The sequence below is a fragment of the Lissotriton helveticus genome, chromosome 5_1 (assembly GCF_964261635.1).
Source record: "Lissotriton helveticus chromosome 5_1, aLisHel1.1, whole genome shotgun sequence".
NCBI lineage: Eukaryota > Metazoa > Chordata > Amphibia > Caudata > Salamandridae > Lissotriton > Lissotriton helveticus.
Genome location: NC_136065.1, coordinates 1,647,893,062 through 1,647,913,042, shown reverse-complemented (window position 1 = coordinate 1,647,913,042; position 19,981 = coordinate 1,647,893,062). Strand labels below are relative to the sequence as shown.

The following is a 19,981-nucleotide window of genomic DNA, read 5'->3' as shown; positions in this document are numbered from 1 at the left end:
TTTAAAGCACTTACCATGTCCGGGGCTCTTCCGGGGCTCCCTCTTGGAATAGCGTCCCTTCCTGGATACCAATGCGCATGCGCGGCCTCCCGCGCATGGGCATTGGTATCCAGGACGACGCTATTCCAAGAGGGAGCCCCGGACGAGCCCCGGACACGGTAAGTGCTTTAAAATTGTTTTATTAAGGGTAGTTGCTTAAATAATGTATGTAGGGGAGAGCGGGAGGGAGGTGCGTAGTGGGGCTACGCAGAGTGCGGGAGTGGGCGTAGCTTCTCGCCCACTCCGCATAGCTCCGCGGAGTCCCACTACGCCCACTACGACCAGGGTTAGTTAGAAGGCCAGGAGTGAGGGAAAGGCAATCCTCTGGACACTTCATGAAAGATCTAATTTCAATTAAGCACAAAACACTTCCCTTAATTTGACATAATTGCCAAAATGGAATAGTCAGTTGGGCCCTTCTAGTGGATTATGGCTGTGTCTTGAAAGAGAGTGTAATTGTACTACGAGACATGCCCACCTTCAAAAGAGTGTCTGATGGCGTTCCGACGAAGGTGGGATTCGAACCCACACGTGCAGAGCACAATGGATTAGCAGTCCATCGCCTTAACCACTCGGCCACCTCGTCTGCCTTAGGTGACTATGTTTCATTTTTTAGGAAATTCTTACGATGTGCTAATTACAAATAATCATAAGTTTCTCCTAGACTGTGTCAGAACTGGCAAATATATGTGGTGTTCAATAGACAGAGCACATGATATAGCAGAATTATCAAATCTGTTCCATTAGGACTGTAGTTTTTAATAGTCATGATAACATGCTAGCATGTGAGTCGATCTTGCACAGTGAATAAGGGAGCAGTGCCAGTATCTACTTGGTCAGCTCTAGATGGCTCAACTGGCGAGGTATGAGAACAGTGAGCTCCAGTGGCGCAATCGGTTAGCGTGCGGTACTTATACAGCAGTACTTGCATTGAGGCATGCCGAGGTTGTGAGTTCGAGCCTCACCTGGAGCAGCTTACTGGTTTTTCATAAACCATTTCACTAAAACTAAAGATTAAACTCAGGGGAAAGACGGCCCTTGCTAGAGAGTTTTTACTTCTTTTCAGGATCTGCGTGTCCGACTCTTCCAGGTGCAAATATCACAATCCTATTCGATGCTCCTTATAAACATTCCATGATGTGCCGTCTTGCATAGCATGCAAACACCACATCAGTGCATTTAAAAATACATTTGTAGAATAATAAATATGATGAAAACATTGTTGTCACGGGATAACCATATACTGAGGAGCTGCAAACAGTGCTGTATCAGCTACTTACAGTAAAATGTAACTGAAAGACATATCAAAAGAAGAGCGTCATCATATTAATGTTTCTAGTCAACATAAGAGTTGCACCATAGCAGCTTATGGTGCTTTCTGCTCAGATTGTGCCTCCAATCCCACATTGATTTTTTTTATTCTTTGCAGTTTAAAAAAACAATTCATGCTCAAAGTTAACTTTTTAAAACCATTCAACCTAATATATTTATTTCTCTAACTTGTGAATGTGGTCCATGTTCTCTTTTCCTCATCCCCATCACGATACTCCTTTTCCCGAAATCAGGTTCATTTCTTTATCCAGCCCACCCATCCAAGGTCACCAAATCTATGAAGCGATTCTGCTTTTTCTCACATTCTCTCTATGTACAAGATACCTTGTATCATTTGAATGGACAGCAGGAGAGTCGGATATTTATGGTTAGTGGGGGTGGGGTTTTGAAGATTAACCTCATTTGACTAAGAGCCGGGGCATCTGGGAGGAAAAGTATTTTAAGGGGGATGAAGTTCACATCTCTTTGGTGAAATTTCTAGATCCTTATTTCATCCTTTCTGTGGATGCAGACTCAGTCGGAACAGAGGTCATAGTCCTCGCTCTGACTTTCAAAGGAACTTCAATTATGCATGACTTATTTGGCTTTGCCCGGCAGGGCTTGCCCGGCGGGGTGAGAATGGCGTTTGTCAGGCGTTCGTCAGGCGATCGGAAGGGGTGAGGCGATAGTTTATGGTTCAATGGTTTTCATGAAGTCTTCTTGATACGATGAAAGCAGGAAAGGGAAGCTTGTCAATAAGCAAACTTAAGACAAGGTGTGACTCCTAGAAAGAATGACTTGGAAACAACATACAGAAACTCACATATAAAAAGACCCTGATGAGGCTTGAACTCATGACCCCTGGCTTACAAGACCAGTGCTCTGCCACTGAGCTACAAGGCCAGCCTGCCTGCAGTATGTAAATCGCTTCATGTATTCTTACTGCGGTATGAAGATATCTATGATTTTGAGACTCTGTATGGAAATGCAGTTGCATTTGAATGTCTACATGCGTGCACAAATTGAAGAGCATGCTTAAGACACTTTTCTTGGAAGTAGGAAAAACTCCATTTTGATTTGAGAACATAAGAGTATTCACATTTATGACCATACTGATAGCTCTAGTTAGTATGTCCACAATCAGTGACAGATAGAGAACTCACTTATTAGAAGTGATCTGTCTCTGTGGGGCAGACATATGTCAACAGTCATACACTTGAGATGGCTGAAACTTTAGGAGTAAGAGCTGCTTTCTTATCAGTCTATCTATCCAAACTGGTTAGAAGTAACCCTGGGCGTCCGAATCGGCTACGCCCACGGAGTAGGCGTAGTGTTGCCTTCTACGCATTTTGCGTAGACAGCGTAGCCGGCAACACTACGCCCACTCCGTGTGCGTAGCCGATTCGGCCGCCACCCGCCTCCCTCCCGCCCTCCCCTACATACATTATTTAAGCAACTAACCTTAATAAAACAATTTTTAAAGCACTTACCATGTCCGGGGCTCTTCCGGGGCTCCCTCTTGGAATAGCGTCCCTTCCTGGATACCAATGCGCATGCGCGGCCTCCCGCGCATGGGCATTGGTATCCAGGACGACGCTATTCCAAGAGGGAGCCCCGGACGAGCCCCGGACACGGTAAGTGCTTTAAAATTGTTTTATTAAGGGTAGTTGCTTAAATAATGTATGTAGGGGAGAGCGGGAGGGAGGTGCGTAGTGGGGCTACGCGGAGTGCGGGAGTGGGCGTAGCTTCTCGCCCACTCCGCGTAGCTCCGCGGAGCCCCACTACGCCCACTACGACCAGTGTTAGTTAGAAGGCCAGGAGTGAGGGAAAGGCAATCCTCTGGACACTTCATGAAAGATCTAATTTCAATTAAGCACAAAACACTTCCCTTAATTTGACATAATTGCCAAAATGGAATAGTCAGTTGGGCCCTTCTAGTGGATTATGGCTGTGTCTTGAAAGAGAGTGTAATTGTACTACGAGACATGCCCACCTTCAAAAGAGTGTCTGATGGCGTTCCGACGAAGGTGGGATTAGAACCCACGCGTGCAGAGCACAATGGATTAGCAGTCCATCGCCTTAACCACTCGGCCACCTCGTCTGCCTTAGGTGACTATGTTTCATTTTTTAGGAAATTCTTACGATGTGCTAATTACAAATAATCATAAGTTTCTCCTAGACTGTGTCAGAACTGGCAAATATATGTGGTGTTCAATAGACAGAGCACATGATATAGCAGAATTATCAAATCTGTTCCATTAGGACTGTAGTTTTTAATAGTCATGATAACATGCTAGCATGTGAGTCGATCTTGCACAGTGAATAAGGGAGCATTGCCAGTATCTACTTGGTCAGCTCTAGATGGCTCAACTGGGGAGGTATGAGAACAGTGAGCTCCAGTGGCGCAATCGGTTAGCGTGCGGTACTTATACAGCAGTACATGCATTGAGGCATGCCGAGGTTGTGAGTTCGAGCCTCATCTGGAGCAGCTTACTGGTTTTTCATAAACCATTTCACTAAAACTAAAGATTAAACTCAGGGGAAAGACGGCCCTTGCTAGAGAGTTTTTACTTCTTTTCAGGATCTGCGTGTCCGACTCTTCCAGGTGCAAATATCACAATCCTATTCGATGCTCCTTATAAACATTCCATGATGTGCCGTCTTGCATAGCATGCAAACACCACATCAGTGCATTTAAAAATACATTTGTAGAATAATAAATATGATGAAAACATTGTTGTCACGGGATAACCATATACTGAGGAGCTGCAAACAGTGCTGTATCAGCTACTTACAGTAAAATGTAACTGAAAGACATATCAAAAGAAGAGCGTCATCATATTAATGTTTCTAGTCAACATAAGAGTTGCACCATAGCAGCTTATGGTGCTTTCTGCTCAGATTGTGCCTCCAATCCCACATTGATTTTTTTTATTCTTTGCAGTTTAAAAAAACAATTCATGCTCAAAGTTAACTTTTTAAAACCATTCAACCTAATATATTTATTTCTCTAACTTGTGAATGTGGTCCATGTTCTCTTTTCCTCATCCCCATCACGATACTCCTTTTCCCGAAATCAGGTTCATTTCTTTATCCAGCCCACCCATCCAAGGTCACCAAATCTATGAAGCGATTCTGCTTTTTCTCACATTCTCTCTATGTACAAGATACCTTGTATCATTTGAATGGACAGCAGGAGAGTCGGATATTTATGGTTAGTGGGGGTGGGGTTTTGAAGATTAACCTCATTTGACTAAGAGCCGGGGCATCTGGGAGGAAAAGTATTTTAAGGGGGATGAAGTTCACATCTCTTTGGTGAAATTTCTAGATCCTTATTTCATCCTTTCTGTGGATGCAGACTCAGTCGGAACAGAGGTCATAGTCCTCGCTCTGACTTTCAAAGGAACTTCAAATATGCATGGCTTATTTGGCTTTGCCCGGCGGGGTGAGAATGGCGTTTGTCAGGCGTTTGTCAGGCGTTCGTCAGGCGATCGGAAGGGGTGAGGCAATAGTTTATGGTTCAATGGTTTTCATGAAGTCTTCTTGATACGATGAAAGCAGGAAAGGGAAGCTTGTCAATAAGCAAACTTAAGACAAGGTGTGACTCCTAGAAAGAATGACTTGGAAACAACATACAGAAACTCACATATAAAAAGACCCTGATGAGGCTTGAACTCATGACCCCTGGCTTACAAGACCAGTGCTCTGCCACTGAGCTACAAGGCCAGCCTGCCTGCAGTATGTAAATCGCTTCATGTATTCTTACTGCGGTATGAAGATATCTATGATTTTGAGACTCTGCATGGAAATGCAGTTGCATTTGAATGTCTACATGCGTGCACAAATTGAAGAGCATGCTTAAGACACTTTTCTTGGAAGTAGGAAAAACTCCATTTTGATTTGAGAACATAAGAGTATTCACATTTATGACCATACTGATAGCTCTAGTTAGTATGTCCACAATCAGTGACAGATAGAGAACTCACTTATTAGAAGTGATCTGTCTCTGTGGGGCAGACATATGTCAACAGTCATACACTTGAGATGGCTGAAACTTTAGGAGTAAGAGCTGCTTTCTTATCAGTCTATCTATCCAAACTGGTTAGAAGTAACCCTGGGCATCCGAATCGGCTACGCCCACGGAGTAGGCGTAGTGTTGCCTTCTACGCATTTTGCGTAGACAGCGTAGCCGGCAACACTACGCCCACTCCGTGTGCGTAGCTGATTCGGCCGCCACCCGCCTCCCTCCCGCCCTCCCCTACATACATTATTTAAGCAACTAACCTTAATAAAACAATTTTTAAAGCACTTACCATGTCCGGGGCTCTTCCGGGGCTCCCTCTTGGAATAGCGTCCCTTCCTGGATACCAATGCGCATGCGCGGCCTCCCGCGCATGGGCATTGGTATCCAGGACGACGCTATTCCAAGAGGGAGCCCCGGACGAGCCCCGGACACGGTAAGTGCTTTAAAATTGTTTTATTAAGGGTAGTTGCTTAAATAATGTATGTAGGGGAGAGCGGGAGGGAGGTGCGTAGTGGGGCTACGCGGAGTGCGGGAGTGGGCGTAGCTTCTCGCCCACTCCGCGTAGCTCCGCGGAGTCCCACTACGCCCACTACGACCAGGGTTAGTTAGAAGGCCAGGAGTGAGGGAAAGGCAATCCTCTGGACACTTCATGAAAGATCTAATTTCAATTAAGCACAAAACACTTCCCTTAATTTGACATAATTGCCAAAATGGAATAGTCAGTTGGGCCCTTCTAGTGGATTATGGCTGTGTCTTGAAAGAGAGTGTAATTGTACTACGAGACATGCCCACCTTCAAAAGAGTGTCTGATGGCGTTCCGACGAAGGTGGGATTCGAACCCACGCGTGCAGAGCACAATGGATTAGCAGTCCATCGCCTTAACCACTCGGCCACCTCGTCTGCCTTAGGTGACTATGTTTCATTTTTTAGGAAATTCTTACGATGTGCTAATTACAAATAATCATAAGTTTCTCCTAGACTGTGTCAGAACTGGCAAATATATGTGGTGTTCAATAGACAGAGCACATGATATAGCAGAATTATCAAATCTGTTCCATTAGGACTGTAGTTTTTAATAGTCATGATAACATGCTAGCATGTGAGTCGATCTTGCACAGTGAATAAGGAAGCAGTGCCAGTATCTACTTGGTCAGCTCTAGATGGCTCAACTGGGGAGGTATGAGAACAGTGAGCTCCAGTGGCGCAATCGGTTAGCGCGCGGTACTTACACAGCAGTACTTGCATTGAGGCATGCCGAGGTTGTGAGTTTGAGCCTCACCTGGAGCAGCTTACTGGTTTTTCATAAACCATTTCACTAAAAGTAAAGTAGCTCTAGTAAAGCTAGAGAGTTTTTACTTCTTTTCAGGATCTGCGTGTCCGACTCTTCCAGGTGCAAATATCACAATCCTATTCGATGCTCCTTATAAACATTCCATGATGTGCCGTCTTGCATAGCATGCAAACACCACATCAGTGCTTTTAAAAATACATTTGTAGAATAATAAATATGATGAAAACATTGTTGTCACGGGATAACCATATACTGAGGAGCTGCAAACAGTGCTGTATCAGCTACTTACAATAAAATTTAACTGAAAGACATATCAAAAGAAGAGCGTCATCATATTAATGTTTCTAGTCAACATAAGAGTTGCACCATAGCAGCTTATGGTGCTTTCTGCTCAGATTGTGCCTCCAATCCCACATTGATTTTTTTTATTCTTTGCAGTTTAAAAAAACAATTCATGCTCAAAGTTAACTTTTTAAAACCATTCAACCTAATATATTTATTTCTCTAACTTGTGAATGTGGTCCATGTTCTCTTTTCCTCATCCCCATCACGATACTCCTTTTCCCGAAATCAGGTTCACTTCTTTATCCAGCCCACCCATCCAAGGTCACCAAATCTATGAAGCGATTCTGCTTTTTCTCACATTCTCTCTATGTACAAGATACCTTGTATCATTTGAATGGACAGCAGGAGAGTCGGATATTTATGGTTAGTGGGGGTGGGGTTTTGAAGATTAACCTCATTTGACTAAGAGCAGGGGCATCTGGGAGGAAAAGTATTTTAAGGGGGATGAAGTTCATATCTCCTTGGTGAAATTTCTAGATCCTTATTTCATCCTTTCTGTGGATGCAGACTCAGTCGGAACAGAGGTCATAGTCCTCGCTCTGACTTTCAAAGGAACTTCAAATATGCATGGCTTATTTGGCTTTGCCCGGTGGGGTGAGAATGGCGTTTGTCAGGCGTTCGTCAGGCGATCGGAAGGGGTGAGGCGATAGTTTATGGTTCAATGGTTTTCATGAAGTCTTCTTGATACGATGAAAGCAGGAAAGGGAAGCTTGTCAATAAGCAAACTTAAGACAAGGTGTGACTCCTAGAAAGAATGACTTGGAAACAACATACAGAAACTCACATATAAAAAGGCCCTGATGAGGCTTGAACTCATGACCCCTGGTTTACAAGACCAGTGCTCTGCCACTGAGCTACAAGGCCAGCCTGCCTGCAGTATGTAAATCGCTTCATGTATTCTTACTGCGGTATGAAGATATCTATGATTTTGAGACTCTGTATGGAAATGCAGTTGCATTTGAATGTCTACATGCGTGCACAAATTGAAGAGCATGCTTAAGACACTTTTCTTGGAAGTAGGAAAAACTCCATTTTGATTTGAGAACATAAGAGTATTCACATTTATGACCATACTGATAGCTCTAGTTAGTATGTCCACAATCAGTGACAGATAGAGAACTCACTTATTAGAAGTGATCTGTCTCTGTGGGGCAGACATATGTCAACAGTCATACACTTGAGATGGCTGAAACTTTAGGAGTAAGAGCTGCTTTCTTATCAGTCTATCTATCCAAACTGGTTAGAAGTAACCCTGGGCGTCCGAATCGGCTATGCCCACGGAGTAGGCGTAGTGTTGCCTTCTACGCATTTTGCGTAGACAGCGTAGCCGGCAACACTACGCCCACTCCGTGTGCGTAGCCGATTCGGCCGCCACCCGCCTCCCTCCCGCCCTCCCCTACATACATTATTTAAGCAACTAACCTTAATAAAACAATTTTTAAAGCACTTACCATGTCCGGGGCTCTTCCGGGGCTCCCTCTTGGAATAGCGTCCCTTCCTGGATACCAATGCGCATGCGCGGCCTCCCGCGCATGGGCATTGGTATCCAGGACGACGCTATTCCAAGAGGGAGCCCCGGACGAGCCCCGGACACGGTAAGTGCTTTAAAATTGTTTTATTAAGGGTAGTTGCTTAAATAATGTATGTAGGGGAGAGCGGGAGGGAGGTGCGTAGTGGGGCTACGCAGAGTGCGGGAGTGGGCGTAGCTTCTCGCCCACTCCGCGTAGCTCCGCGGAGTCCCACTACGCCCACAACGACCAGGGTTAGTTAGAAGGCCAGGAGTGAGGGAAAGGCAATCCTCTGGACACTTCATGAAAGATCTAATTTCAATTAAGCACAAAACACTTCCCTTAATTTGACATAATTGCCAAAATGGAATAGTCAGTTGGGCCCTTCTAGTGGATTATGGCTGTGTCTTGAAAGAGAGTGTAATTGTACTACGAGACATGCCCACCTTCAAAAGAGTGTCTGATGGCGTTCCGACGAAGGTGGGATTCGAACCCACGTGTGCAGAGCACAAATGGATTAGCAGTCCATCGCCTTAACCACTCGGCCACCTCGTCTGCCTTAGGAGACTATGTTTCATTTTTTAGGAAATTCTTACGATGTGCTAATTACAAATAATCATAAGTTTCTCCTAGACTGTGTCAGAACTGGCAAATATATGTGGTGTTCAATAGACAGAGCACATGATATAGCAGAATTATCAAATCTGTTCCATTAGGACTGTAGTTTTTAATAGTCATGATAACATGCTAGCATGTGAGTCGATCTTGCACAGTGAATAAGGGAGCAGTGCCAGTATCTACTTGGTCAGCTCTAGATGGCTCAACTGGCGAGGTATGAGAACAGTGAGCTCCAGTGGCGCAATCGGTTAGCGCGCGGTACTTACACAGCAGTACTTGCATTGAGGCATGCCGAGGTTGTGAGTTCGAGCCTCACCTGGAGCAGCTTACTGGTTTTTCATAAACCATTTCACTAAAAGTAAAGTAGCTCTAGTAAAGCTAGAGAGTTTTTACTTCTTTTCAGGATCTGCGTGTCCGACTCTTCCAGGTGCAAATATCACAATCCTATTCGATGCTCCTTATAAACATTCCATGATGTGCCGTCTTGCATAGCATGCAAACACCACATCAGTGCATTTAAAAATACATTTGTAGAATAATAAATATGATGAAAACATTGTTGTCACGGGATAACCATATACTGAGGAGCTGCAAACAGTGCTGTATCAGCTACTTACAATAAAATGTAACTGAAAGACATATCAAAAGAAGAGCGTCATCATATTAATGTTTCTAGTCAACATAAGAGTTGCACCATAGCAGCTTATGGTGCTTTCTGCTCAGATTGTGCCTCCAATCCCACATTGATTTTTTTTATTCTTTGCAGTTTAAAAAAACAATTCATGCTCAAAGTTAACTTTTTAAAACCATTCAACCTAATATATTTATTTCTCTAACTTGTGAATGTGGTCCATGTTCTCTTTTCCTCATCCCCATCACGATACTCCTTTTCCCGAAATCAGGTTCATTTCTTTATCCAGCCCACCCATCCAAGGTCACCAAATCTATGAAGCGATTCTGCTTTTTCTCACATTCTCTCTATGTACAAGATACCTTGTATCATTTGAATGGACAGCAGGAGAGTCGGATATTTATGGTTAGTGGGGGTGGGGTTTTGAAGATTAACCTCATTTGACTAAGAGCCGGGGCATCTGGGAGGAAAAGTATTTTAAGGGGGATGAAGTTCACATCTCTTTGGTGAAATTTCTAGATCCTTATTTCATCCTTTCTGTGGATGCAGACTCAGTCGGAACAGAGGTCATAGTCCTCGCTCTGACTTTCAAAGGAACTTCAAATATGCATGGCTTATTTGGCTTTGCCCGGCGGGGTGAGAATGGCGTTTGTCAGGCGTTCGTCAGGCGATCGGAAGGGGTGAGGAAATAGTTTATGGTTCAATGGTTTTCATGAAGTCTTCTTGATACGATGAAAGCAGGAAAGGGAAGCTTGTCAATAAGCAAACTTAAGACAAGGTGTGACTCCTAGAAAGAATGACTTGGAAACAACATACAGAAACTCACATATAAAAAGACCCTGATGAGGCTTGAACTCATGACCCCTGGCTTACAAGACCAGTGCTCTGCCACTGAGCTACAAGGCCAGCCTGCCTGCAGTATGTAAATCGCTTCATGTATTCTTACTGCGGTATGAAGATATCTATGATTTTGAGACTCTGCATGGAAATGCAGTTGCATTTGAATGTCTACATGCGTGCACAAATTGAAGAGCATGCTTAAGACACTTTTCTTGGAAGTAGGAAAAACTCCATTTTGATTTGAGAACATAAGAGTATTCACATTTATGACCATACTGATAGCTCTAGTTAGTATGTCCACAATCAGTGACAGATAGAGAACTCACTTATTAGAAGTGATCTGTCTCTGTGGGGCAGACATATGTCAACAGTCATACACTTGAGATGGCTGAAACTTTAGGAGTAAGAGCTGCTTTCTTATTAGTCTATCTATCCAAACTGGTTAGAAGTAACCCTGGGCGTCCGAATCGGCTACGCCCACGGAGTAGGCGTAGTGTTGCCTTCTACGCATTTTGCGTAGACAGCGTAGCCGGCAACACTACGCCCACTCCGTGTGCGTAGCCGATTCGGCCGCCACCCGCCTCCCTCCCGCCCTCCCCTACATACATTATTTAAGCAACTAACCTTAATAAAACAATTTTTAAAGCACTTACCATGTCCGGGGCTCTTCCGGGGCTCCCTCTTGCAATAGCGTCCCTTCCTGGATACCAATGCGCATGCGCGGCCTCCCGCGCATGGGCATTGGTATCCAGGACGACGCTATTCCAAGAGGGAGCCCCGGATGAGCCCCGGACACGGTAAGTGCTTTAAAATTGTTTTATTAAGGGTAGTTGCTTAAATAATGTATGTAGGGGAGAGCGGGAGGGAGGTGCGTAGTGGGGCTACGCGGAGTGCGGGAGTGGGTGTAGCTTCTCGCCCACTCCGCGTAGCTCCGCGGAGCCCCACTACGCCCACTACGACCAGTGTTAGTTAGAAGGCCAGGAGTGAGGGAAAGGCAATCCTCTGGACACTTCATGAAAGATCTAATTTCAATTAAGCACAAAACACTTCCCTTAATTTGACATAATTGCCAAAATGGAATAGTCAGTTGGGCCCTTCTAGTGGATTATGGCTGTGTCTTGAAAGAGAGTGTAATTGTACTACGAGACATGCCCACCTTCAAAAGAGTGTCTGATGGCGTTCCGACGAAGGTGGGATTAGAACCCACGCGTGCAGAGCACAATGGATTAGCAGTCCATCGCCTTAACCACTCGGCCACCTCGTCTGCCTTAGGTGACTATGTTTCATTTTTTAGGAAATTCTTACGATGTGCTAATTACAAATAATCATAAGTTTCTCCTAGACTGTGTCAGAACTGGCAAATATATGTGGTGTTCAATAGACAGAGCACATGATATAGCAGAATTATCAAATCTGTTCCATTAGGACTGTAGTTTTTAATAGTCATGATAACATGCTAGCATGTGAGTCGATCTTGCACAGTGAATAAGGGAGCATTGCCAGTATCTACTTGGTCAGCTCTAGATGGCTCAACTGGGGAGGTATGAGAACAGTGAGCTCCAGTGGCGCAATCGGTAAGCGTGCGGTACTTATACAGCAGTACTTGCATTGAGGCATTCCGAGGTTGTGAGTTCGAGCCTCACCTGGAGCAGCTTACTGGTTTTTCATAAACCATTTCACTAAAACTAAAGATTAAACTCAGGGGAAAGACGGCCCTTGCTAGAGAGTTTTTACTTCTTTTCAGGATCTGCGTGTCCGACTCTTCCAGGTGCAAATATCACAATCCTATTCGATGCTCCTTATAAACATTCCATGATGTGCCGTCTTGCATAGCATGCAAACACCACATCAGTGCATTTAAAAATACATTTGTAGAATAATAAATATGATGAAAACATTGTTGTCACGGGATAACCATATACTGAGGAGCTGCAAACAGTGCTGTATCAGCTACTTACAGTAAAATGTAACTGAAAGACATATCAAAAGAAGAGCGTCATCATATTAATGTTTCTAGTCAACATAAGAGTTGCACCATAGCAGCTTATGGTGCTTTCTGCTCAGATTGTGCCTCCAATCCCACATTGATTTTTTTTATTCTTTGCAGTTTAAAAAAACAATTCATGCTCAAAGTTAACTTTTTAAAACCATTCAACCTAATATATTTATTTCTCTAACTTGTGAATGTGGTCCATGTTCTCTTTTCCTCATCCCCATCACGATACTCCTTTTCCCGAAATCAGGTTCACTTCTTTATCCAGCCCACCCATCCAAGCTCACCAAATCTATGAAGCGATTCTGCTTTTTCTCACATTCTCTCTATGTACAAGATACCTTGTATCATTTGAATGGACAGCAGGAGAGTCGGATATTTATGGTTAGTGGGGGTGGGGTTTTGAAGATTAACCTCATTTCCCTAAGAGCCGGGGCATCTGGGAGGAAAAGTATTTTAAGGGGGATGAAGTTCACATCTCCTTGGTGAAATTTCTAGATCCTTATTTCATCCTTTCTGTGGATGCAGACTCAGTCTGAACAGAGGTCATAGTCCTCGCTCTGACTTTCAAAGGAACTTCAATTATGCATGGCTTATTTGGCTTTGCCCGGCAGGGCTTGCCCGGCGGGGTGAGAATGGCGTTTGTCAGGCGTTCGTCAGGCGATCGGAAGGGGTGAGGCGATAGTTTATGGTTCAATGGTTTTCATGAAGTCTTCTTGATACGATGAAAGCAGGAAAGGGAAGCTTGTCAATAAGCAAACTTAAGACAAGGTGTGACTCCTAGAAAGAATGACTTGGAAACAACATACAGAAACTCACATATAAAAAGACCCTGATGAGGCTTGAACTCATGACCCCTGGCTTACAAGACCAGTGCTCTGCCACTGAGCTACAAGGCCAGCCTGCCTGCAGTATGTAAATCGCTTCATGTATTCTTACTGCGGTATGAAGATATCTATGATTTTGAGACTCTGTATGGAAATGCAGTTGCATTTGAATGTCTACATGCGTGCACAAATTGAAGAGCATGCTTAAGACACTTTTCTTGGAAGTAGGAAAAACTCCATTTTGATTTGAGAACATAAGAGTATTCACATTTATGACCATACTGATAGCTCTAGTTAGTATGTCCACAATCAGTGACAGATAGAGAACTCACTTATTAGAAGTGATCTGTCTCTGTGGGGCAGACATATGTCAACAGTCATACACTTGAGATGGCTGAAACTTTAGGAGTAAGAACTGCTTTCTTATCAGTCTATCTATCCAAACTGGTTAGAAGTAACCCTGGGCGTCCGAATCGGCTACGCCCACGGAGTAGGCGTAGTGTTGCCTTCTACGCATTTTGCGTAGACAGCGTAGCCGGCAACACTACGCCCACTCCGTGTGCGTAGCCGATTCGGCCGCCACCCGCCTCCCTCCCGCCCTCCCCTACATACATTATTTAAGCAACTAACCTTAATAAAACAATTTTTAAAGCACTTACCATGTCCGGGGCTCTTCCGGGGCTCCCTCTTGGAATAGCGTCCCTTCCTGGATACCAATGCGCATGCGCGGCCTCCCGCGCATGGGCATTGGTATCCAGGACGACGCTATTCCAAGAGGGAGCCCCGGACGAGCCCCGGACACGGTAAGTGCTTTAAAATTGTTTTATTAAGGGTAGTTGCTTAAATAATGTATGTAGGGGAGAGCGGGAGGGAGGTGCGTAGTGGGGCTACGCGGAGTGCGGGAGTGGGCGTAGCTTCTCGCCCACTCCGCGTAGCTCCGCGGAGCCCCACTACGCCCACTACGACCAGTGTTAGTTAGAAGGCCAGGAGTGAGGGAAAGGCAATCCTCTGGACACTTCATGAAAGATCTAATTTCAATTAAGCACAAAACACTTCCCTTAATTTGACATAAGTGCCAAAATGGAATAGTCAGTTGGGCCCTTCTAGTGGATTATGGCTGTGTCTTGAAAGAGAGTGTAATTGTACTACGAGACATGCCCACCTTCAAAAGAGTGTCTGATGGCGTTCCGACGAAGGTGGGATTAGAACCCACGCGTGCCGAGCACAATGGATTAGCAGTCCATCGCCTTAACCACTCGGCCACCTCGTCTGCCTTAGGTGACTATGTTTCATTTTTTAGGAAATTCTTACGATGTGCTAATTACAAATAATCATAAGTTTCTCCTAGACTGTGTCAGAACTGGCAAATATATGTGGTGTTCAATAGACAGAGCACATGATATAGCAGAATCATCAAATCTGTTCCATTAGGACTGTAGTTTTTAATAGTCATGATAACATGCTAGCATGTGAGTCGATCTTGCACAGTGAATAAGGGAGCATTGCCAGTATCTACTTGGTCAGCTCTAGATGGCTCAACTGGGGAGGTATGAGAACAGTGAGCTCCAGTGGCGCAATCGGTTAGCGTGCGGTACTTATACAGCAGTACTTGCATTGAGGCATGCCGAGGTTGTGAGTTCGAGCCTCACCTGGAGCAGCTTACTGGTTTTTCATAAACCATTTCACTAAAACTAAAGATTAAACTCAGGGGAAAGACGGCCCTTGCTAGAGAGTTTTTACTTCTTTTCAGGATCTGCGTGTCCGACTCTTCCAGGTGCAAATATCACAATCCTATTCGATGCTCCTTATAAACATTCCATGATGTGCCGTCTTGCATAGCATGCAAACACCACATCAGTGCATTTAAAAATACATTTGTAGAATAATAAATATGATGAAAACATTGTTGTCACGGGATAACCATATACTGAGGAGCTGCAAACAGTGCTGTATCAGCTACTTACAGTAAAATGTAACTGAAAGACATATCAAAAGAAGAGCGTCATCATATTAATGTTTCTAGTCAACATAAGAGTTGCACCATAGCAGCTTATGGTGCTTTCTGCTCAGATTGTGCCTCCAATCCCACATTGATTTTTTTTATTCTTTGCAGTTTAAAAAAACAATTCATGCTCAAAGTTAACTTTTTAAAACCATTCAACCTAATATATTTATTTCTCTAACTTGTGAATGTGGTCCATGTTCTCTTTTCCTCATCCCCATCACGATACTCCTTTTCCCGAAAACAGGTTCACTTCTTTATCCAGCCCACCCATCCAAGGTCACCAAATCTATGAAGCGATTCTGCTTTTTCTCACATTCTCTCTATGTACAAGATACCTTGTATCATTTGAATGGACAGCAGGAGAGTCGGATATTTATGGTTAGTGGGGGTGGGGTTTTGAAGATTAACCTCATTTGCCTAAGAGCCGGGGCATCTGGGAGGAAAAGTATTTTAAGGGGGATGAAGTTCACATCTCCTTGGTGAAATTTCTAGATCCTTATTTCATCCTTTCTGTGGATGCAGACTCAGTCTGAACAGAGGTCATAGTCCTCGCTCTGACTTTCAAAGGAACTTCAATTATGCATGGCTTATTTGGCTTTGCCCGGCAGGGCTTGCCCGGCGGGGTGAGAATGGCGTTTGTCAGGCGATCGGAAGGGGTGAGGCGATAGTTTATGGTTCAATGGTTTTCATGAAGTCTTCTTGATACGATGAAAGCAGGAAAGGGAAGCTTGTCAATAAGCAAACTTAAGACAAGGTGTGACTCCTAGAAAGAATGACTTGGAAACAACATACAGAAACTCACATATAAAAAGGCCCTGATGAGGCTTGAACTCATGACCCCTGGTTTACAAGACCAGTGCTCTGCCACTGAGCTACAAGGCCAGCCTGCCTGCAGTATGTAAATCGCTTCATGTATTCTTACTGCGGTATGAAGATATCTATGATTTTGAGACTCTGTATGGAAATGCAGTTGCATTTGAATGTCTACATGCGTGCACAAATTGAAGAGCATGCTTAAGACACTTTTCTTGGAAGTAGGAAAAACTCCATTTTGATTTGAGAACATAAGAGTATTCACATTTATGACCATACTGATAGCTCTAGTTAGTATGTCCACAATCAGTGACAGATAGAGAACTCACTTATTAGAAGTGATCTGTCTCTGTGGGGCAGACATATGTCAACAGTCATACACTTGAGATGGCTGAAACTTTAGGAGTAAGAGCTGCTTTCTTATCAGTCTATCTATCCAAACTGGTTAGAAGTAACCCTGGGCGTCCGAATCGGCTACGCCCACGGAGTAGGCGTAGTGTTGCCTTCTACGCATTTTGCGTAGACAGCGTAGCCGGCAACACTACGCCCACTCCGTGTGCGTAGCCGATTCGGCCACCACCCGCCTCCCTCCCGCCCTCCCCTACATACATTATTTAAGCAACTAACCTTAATAAAACAATTTTTAAAGCACTTACCATGTCCGGGGCTCTTCCGGGGCTCCCTCTTGGAATAGCGTCCCTTCCTGGATACCAATGCGCATGCGCGGCCTCCCGCGCATGGGCATTGGTATCCAGGACGACGCTATTCCAAGAGGGAGCCCCGGACGAGCCCCGGACACGGTAAGTGCTTTAAAATTGTTTTATTAAGGGTAGTTGCTTAAATAATGTATGTAGGGGAGAGCGGGAGGGAGGTGCGTAGTGGGGCTACGCGGAGTGCGGGAGTGGGCGTAGCTTCTCGCCCACTCCGCGTAGCTCCGCGGAGCCCCACTACGCCCACTACGACCAGGGTTAGTTAGAAGGCCAGGAGTGAGGGAAAGGCAATCCTCTGGACACTTCATGAAAGATCTAATTTCAATTAAGCACAAAACACTTCCCTTAATTTGACATAAGTGCCAAAATGGAATAGTCAGTTGGGCCCTTCTAGTGGATTATGGCTGTGTCTTGAAAGAGAGTGTAATTGTACTACGAGACATGCCCACCTTCAAAAGAGTGTCTGATGGCGTTCCGACGAAGGTGGGATTAGAACCCACGCGTGCCGAGCACAATGGATTAGCAGTCCATCGCCTTAACCACTCGGCCACCTCGTCTGCCTTAGGTGACTATGTTTCATTTTTTAGGAAATTCTTACGATGTGCTAATTACAAATAATCATAAGTTTCTCCTAGACTGTGTCAGAACTGGCAAATATATGTGGTGTTCAATAGACAGAGCACATGATATAGCAGAATCATCAAATCTGTTCCATTAGGACTGTAGTTTTTAATAGTCATGATAACATGCTAGCATGTGAGTCGATCTTGCACAGTGAATAAGGGAGCATTGCCAGTATCTACTTGGTCAGCTCTAGATGGCTCAACTGGGGAGGTATGAGAACAGTGAGCTCCAGTGGCGCAATCGGTTAGCGTGCGGTACTTATACAGCAGTACTTGCATTGAGGCATGCCGAGGTTGTGAGTTCGAGCCTCACCTGGAGCAGCTTACTGGTTTTTCATAAACCATTTCACTAAAACTAAAGATTAAACTCAGGGGAAAGACGGCCCTTGCTAGAGAGTTTTTACTTCTTTTCAGGATCTGCGTGTCCGACTCTTCCAGGTGCAAATATCACGATCCTATTCGATGCTCCTTATAAACATTCCATGATGTGCCGTCTTGCATAGCATGCAAACACCACATCAGTGCATTTAAAAATACATTTGTAGAATAATAAATATGATGAAAACATTGTTGTCACGGGATAACCATATACTGAGGAGCTGCAAACAGTGCTGTATCAGCTACTTACAGTAAAATGTAACTGAAAGACATATCAAAAGAAGAGCGTCATCATATTAATGTTTCTAGTCAACATAAGAGTTGCACCATAGCAGCTTATGGTGCTTTCTGCTCAGATTGTGCCTCCAATCCCACATTGATTTTTTTTATTCTTTGCAGTTTAAAAAAACAATTCATGCTCAAAGTTAACTTTTTAAAACCATTCAACCTAATATATTTATTTCTCTAACTTGTGAATGTGGTCCATGTTCTCTTTTCCTCATCCCCATCACGATACTCCTTTTCCCGAAAACAGGTTCACTTCTTTATCCAGCCCACCCATCCAAGGTCACCAAATCTATGAAGCGATTCTGCTTTTTCTCACATTCTCTCTATGTACAAGATACCTTGTATCATTTGAATGGACAGCAGGAGAGTCGGATATTTATGGTTAGTGGGGGTGGGGTTTTGAAGATTAACCTCATTTGCCTAAGAGCCGGGGCATCTGGGAGGAAAAGTATTTTAAGGGGGATGAAGTTCACATCTCCTTGGTGAAATTTCTAGATCCTTATTTCATCCTTTCTGTGGATGCAGACTCAGTCTGAACAGAGGTCATAGTCCTCGCTCTGACTTTCAAAGGAACTTCAATTATGCATGGCTTATTTGGCTTTGCCCGGCAGGGCTTGCCCGGCGGGGTGAGAATGGCGTTTGTCAGGCGATCGGAAGGGGTGAGGCGATAGTTTATGGTTCAATGGTTTTCATGAAGTCTTCTTGATACGATGAAAGCAGGAAAGGGAAGCTTGTCAATAAGCAAACTTAAGACAAGGTGTGACTCCTAGAAAGAATGACTTGGAAACAACATACAGAAACTCACATATAAAAAGGCCCTGATGAGGCTTGAACTCATGACCCCTGGTTTACAAGACCAGTGCTCTGCCACTGAGCTACAAGGCCAGCCTGCCTGCAGTATGTAAATCGCTTCATGTATTCTTACTGCGGTATGAAGATATCTATGATTTTGAGACTCTGTATGGAAATGCAGTTGCATTTGAATGTCTACATGCGTGCACAAATTGAAGAGCATGCTTAAGACACTTTTCTTGGAAGTAGGAAAAACTCCATTTTGATTTGAGAACATAAGAGTATTCACATTTATGACCATACTGATAGCTCTAGTTAGTATGTCCACAATCAGTGACAGATAGAGAACTCACTTATTAGAAGTGATCTGTCTCTGTGGGGCAGACATATGTCAACAGTCATACACTTGAGATGGCTGAAACTTTAGGAGTAAGAGCTGCTTTCTTATCAGTCTATCTATCCAAACTGGTTAGAAGTAACCCTGGGCGTCCGAATCGGCTACGCCCACGGAGTAGGCGTAGTGTTGCCTTCTACAAATTTTGCGTAGACAGCGTAGCCGGCAACACTACGCCCACTCCGTGTGCGTAGCCGATTCGGCCACCACCCGCCTCCCTCCCGCCCTCCCCTACATACATTATTTAAGCAACTAACCTTAATAAAACAATTTTTAAAGCACTTACCATGTCCGGGGCTCTTCCGGGGCTCCCTCTTGGAATAGCGTCCCTTCCTGGATACCAATGCGCATGCGCGGCCTCCCGCGCATGGGCATTGGTATCCAGGACGACGCTATTCCAAGAGGGAGCCCCGGACGAGCCCCGGACACGGTAAGTGCTTTAAAATTGTTTTATTAAGGGTAGTTGCTTAAATAATGTATGTAGGGGAGAGCGGGAGGGAGGTGCGTAGTGGGGCTACGCGGAGTGCGGGAGTGGGCGTAGCTTCTCGCCC

The 19,981-nt window shown here is 44.4% G+C and overlaps 21 non-coding genes across 21 annotated transcripts; 7 read left to right on the top strand and 14 right to left on the bottom strand.

The window, feature by feature from the left end:
• Positions 1-543: 543 nt before the first annotated feature.
• On the bottom strand, positions 544-625 carry TRNAS-GCU (transfer RNA serine (anticodon GCU)). The gene has a single exon. It is a non-coding gene; the product is annotated as a tRNA-Ser (tRNA).
• Positions 626-917: 292 nt separating this feature from the next.
• Positions 918-1,012, top strand: TRNAI-UAU (transfer RNA isoleucine (anticodon UAU)). Its single transcript has 2 exons — positions 918-955; positions 977-1,012. It is a non-coding gene; the product is annotated as a tRNA-Ile (tRNA).
• A 1,169-nt stretch (positions 1,013-2,181) lies between these two features.
• TRNAT-UGU (transfer RNA threonine (anticodon UGU)) lies at positions 2,182-2,253 on the bottom strand. Its single transcript has one exon. It is a non-coding gene; the product is annotated as a tRNA-Thr (tRNA).
• Positions 2,254-3,369: 1,116 nt separating this feature from the next.
• TRNAS-GCU (transfer RNA serine (anticodon GCU)) lies at positions 3,370-3,451 on the bottom strand. Its single transcript has one exon. It is a non-coding gene; the product is annotated as a tRNA-Ser (tRNA).
• A 292-nt stretch (positions 3,452-3,743) lies between these two features.
• On the top strand, positions 3,744-3,838 carry TRNAI-UAU (transfer RNA isoleucine (anticodon UAU)). Its single transcript has 2 exons — positions 3,744-3,781; positions 3,803-3,838. It is a non-coding gene; the product is annotated as a tRNA-Ile (tRNA).
• Positions 3,839-5,004: 1,166 nt separating this feature from the next.
• TRNAT-UGU (transfer RNA threonine (anticodon UGU)) lies at positions 5,005-5,076 on the bottom strand. The gene has a single exon. It is a non-coding gene; the product is annotated as a tRNA-Thr (tRNA).
• Positions 5,077-6,192: 1,116 nt separating this feature from the next.
• On the bottom strand, positions 6,193-6,274 carry TRNAS-GCU (transfer RNA serine (anticodon GCU)). The gene has a single exon. It is a non-coding gene; the product is annotated as a tRNA-Ser (tRNA).
• Positions 6,275-6,566: 292 nt separating this feature from the next.
• On the top strand, positions 6,567-6,661 carry TRNAV-UAC (transfer RNA valine (anticodon UAC)). Its single transcript has 2 exons — positions 6,567-6,604; positions 6,626-6,661. It is a non-coding gene; the product is annotated as a tRNA-Val (tRNA).
• A 1,141-nt stretch (positions 6,662-7,802) lies between these two features.
• On the bottom strand, positions 7,803-7,874 carry TRNAT-UGU (transfer RNA threonine (anticodon UGU)). Its single transcript has one exon. It is a non-coding gene; the product is annotated as a tRNA-Thr (tRNA).
• A 1,116-nt stretch (positions 7,875-8,990) lies between these two features.
• Positions 8,991-9,073, bottom strand: TRNAS-GCU (transfer RNA serine (anticodon GCU)). The gene has a single exon. It is a non-coding gene; the product is annotated as a tRNA-Ser (tRNA).
• Positions 9,074-9,365: 292 nt separating this feature from the next.
• Positions 9,366-9,460, top strand: TRNAV-UAC (transfer RNA valine (anticodon UAC)). The gene is made up of 2 exons: positions 9,366-9,403; positions 9,425-9,460. It is a non-coding gene; the product is annotated as a tRNA-Val (tRNA).
• Positions 9,461-10,601: 1,141 nt separating this feature from the next.
• On the bottom strand, positions 10,602-10,673 carry TRNAT-UGU (transfer RNA threonine (anticodon UGU)). Its single transcript has one exon. It is a non-coding gene; the product is annotated as a tRNA-Thr (tRNA).
• Positions 10,674-11,789: 1,116 nt separating this feature from the next.
• TRNAS-GCU (transfer RNA serine (anticodon GCU)) lies at positions 11,790-11,871 on the bottom strand. Its single transcript has one exon. It is a non-coding gene; the product is annotated as a tRNA-Ser (tRNA).
• A 292-nt stretch (positions 11,872-12,163) lies between these two features.
• Positions 12,164-12,258, top strand: TRNAI-UAU (transfer RNA isoleucine (anticodon UAU)). Its single transcript has 2 exons — positions 12,164-12,201; positions 12,223-12,258. It is a non-coding gene; the product is annotated as a tRNA-Ile (tRNA).
• Positions 12,259-13,427: 1,169 nt separating this feature from the next.
• Positions 13,428-13,499, bottom strand: TRNAT-UGU (transfer RNA threonine (anticodon UGU)). Its single transcript has one exon. It is a non-coding gene; the product is annotated as a tRNA-Thr (tRNA).
• A 1,116-nt stretch (positions 13,500-14,615) lies between these two features.
• Positions 14,616-14,697, bottom strand: TRNAS-GCU (transfer RNA serine (anticodon GCU)). The gene has a single exon. It is a non-coding gene; the product is annotated as a tRNA-Ser (tRNA).
• A 292-nt stretch (positions 14,698-14,989) lies between these two features.
• Positions 14,990-15,084, top strand: TRNAI-UAU (transfer RNA isoleucine (anticodon UAU)). The gene is made up of 2 exons: positions 14,990-15,027; positions 15,049-15,084. It is a non-coding gene; the product is annotated as a tRNA-Ile (tRNA).
• Positions 15,085-16,242: 1,158 nt separating this feature from the next.
• On the bottom strand, positions 16,243-16,314 carry TRNAT-UGU (transfer RNA threonine (anticodon UGU)). Its single transcript has one exon. It is a non-coding gene; the product is annotated as a tRNA-Thr (tRNA).
• A 1,116-nt stretch (positions 16,315-17,430) lies between these two features.
• TRNAS-GCU (transfer RNA serine (anticodon GCU)) lies at positions 17,431-17,512 on the bottom strand. Its single transcript has one exon. It is a non-coding gene; the product is annotated as a tRNA-Ser (tRNA).
• Positions 17,513-17,804: 292 nt separating this feature from the next.
• On the top strand, positions 17,805-17,899 carry TRNAI-UAU (transfer RNA isoleucine (anticodon UAU)). The gene is made up of 2 exons: positions 17,805-17,842; positions 17,864-17,899. It is a non-coding gene; the product is annotated as a tRNA-Ile (tRNA).
• A 1,158-nt stretch (positions 17,900-19,057) lies between these two features.
• Positions 19,058-19,129, bottom strand: TRNAT-UGU (transfer RNA threonine (anticodon UGU)). The gene has a single exon. It is a non-coding gene; the product is annotated as a tRNA-Thr (tRNA).
• Between the last annotated feature and the right edge of the window lie 852 nt (positions 19,130-19,981).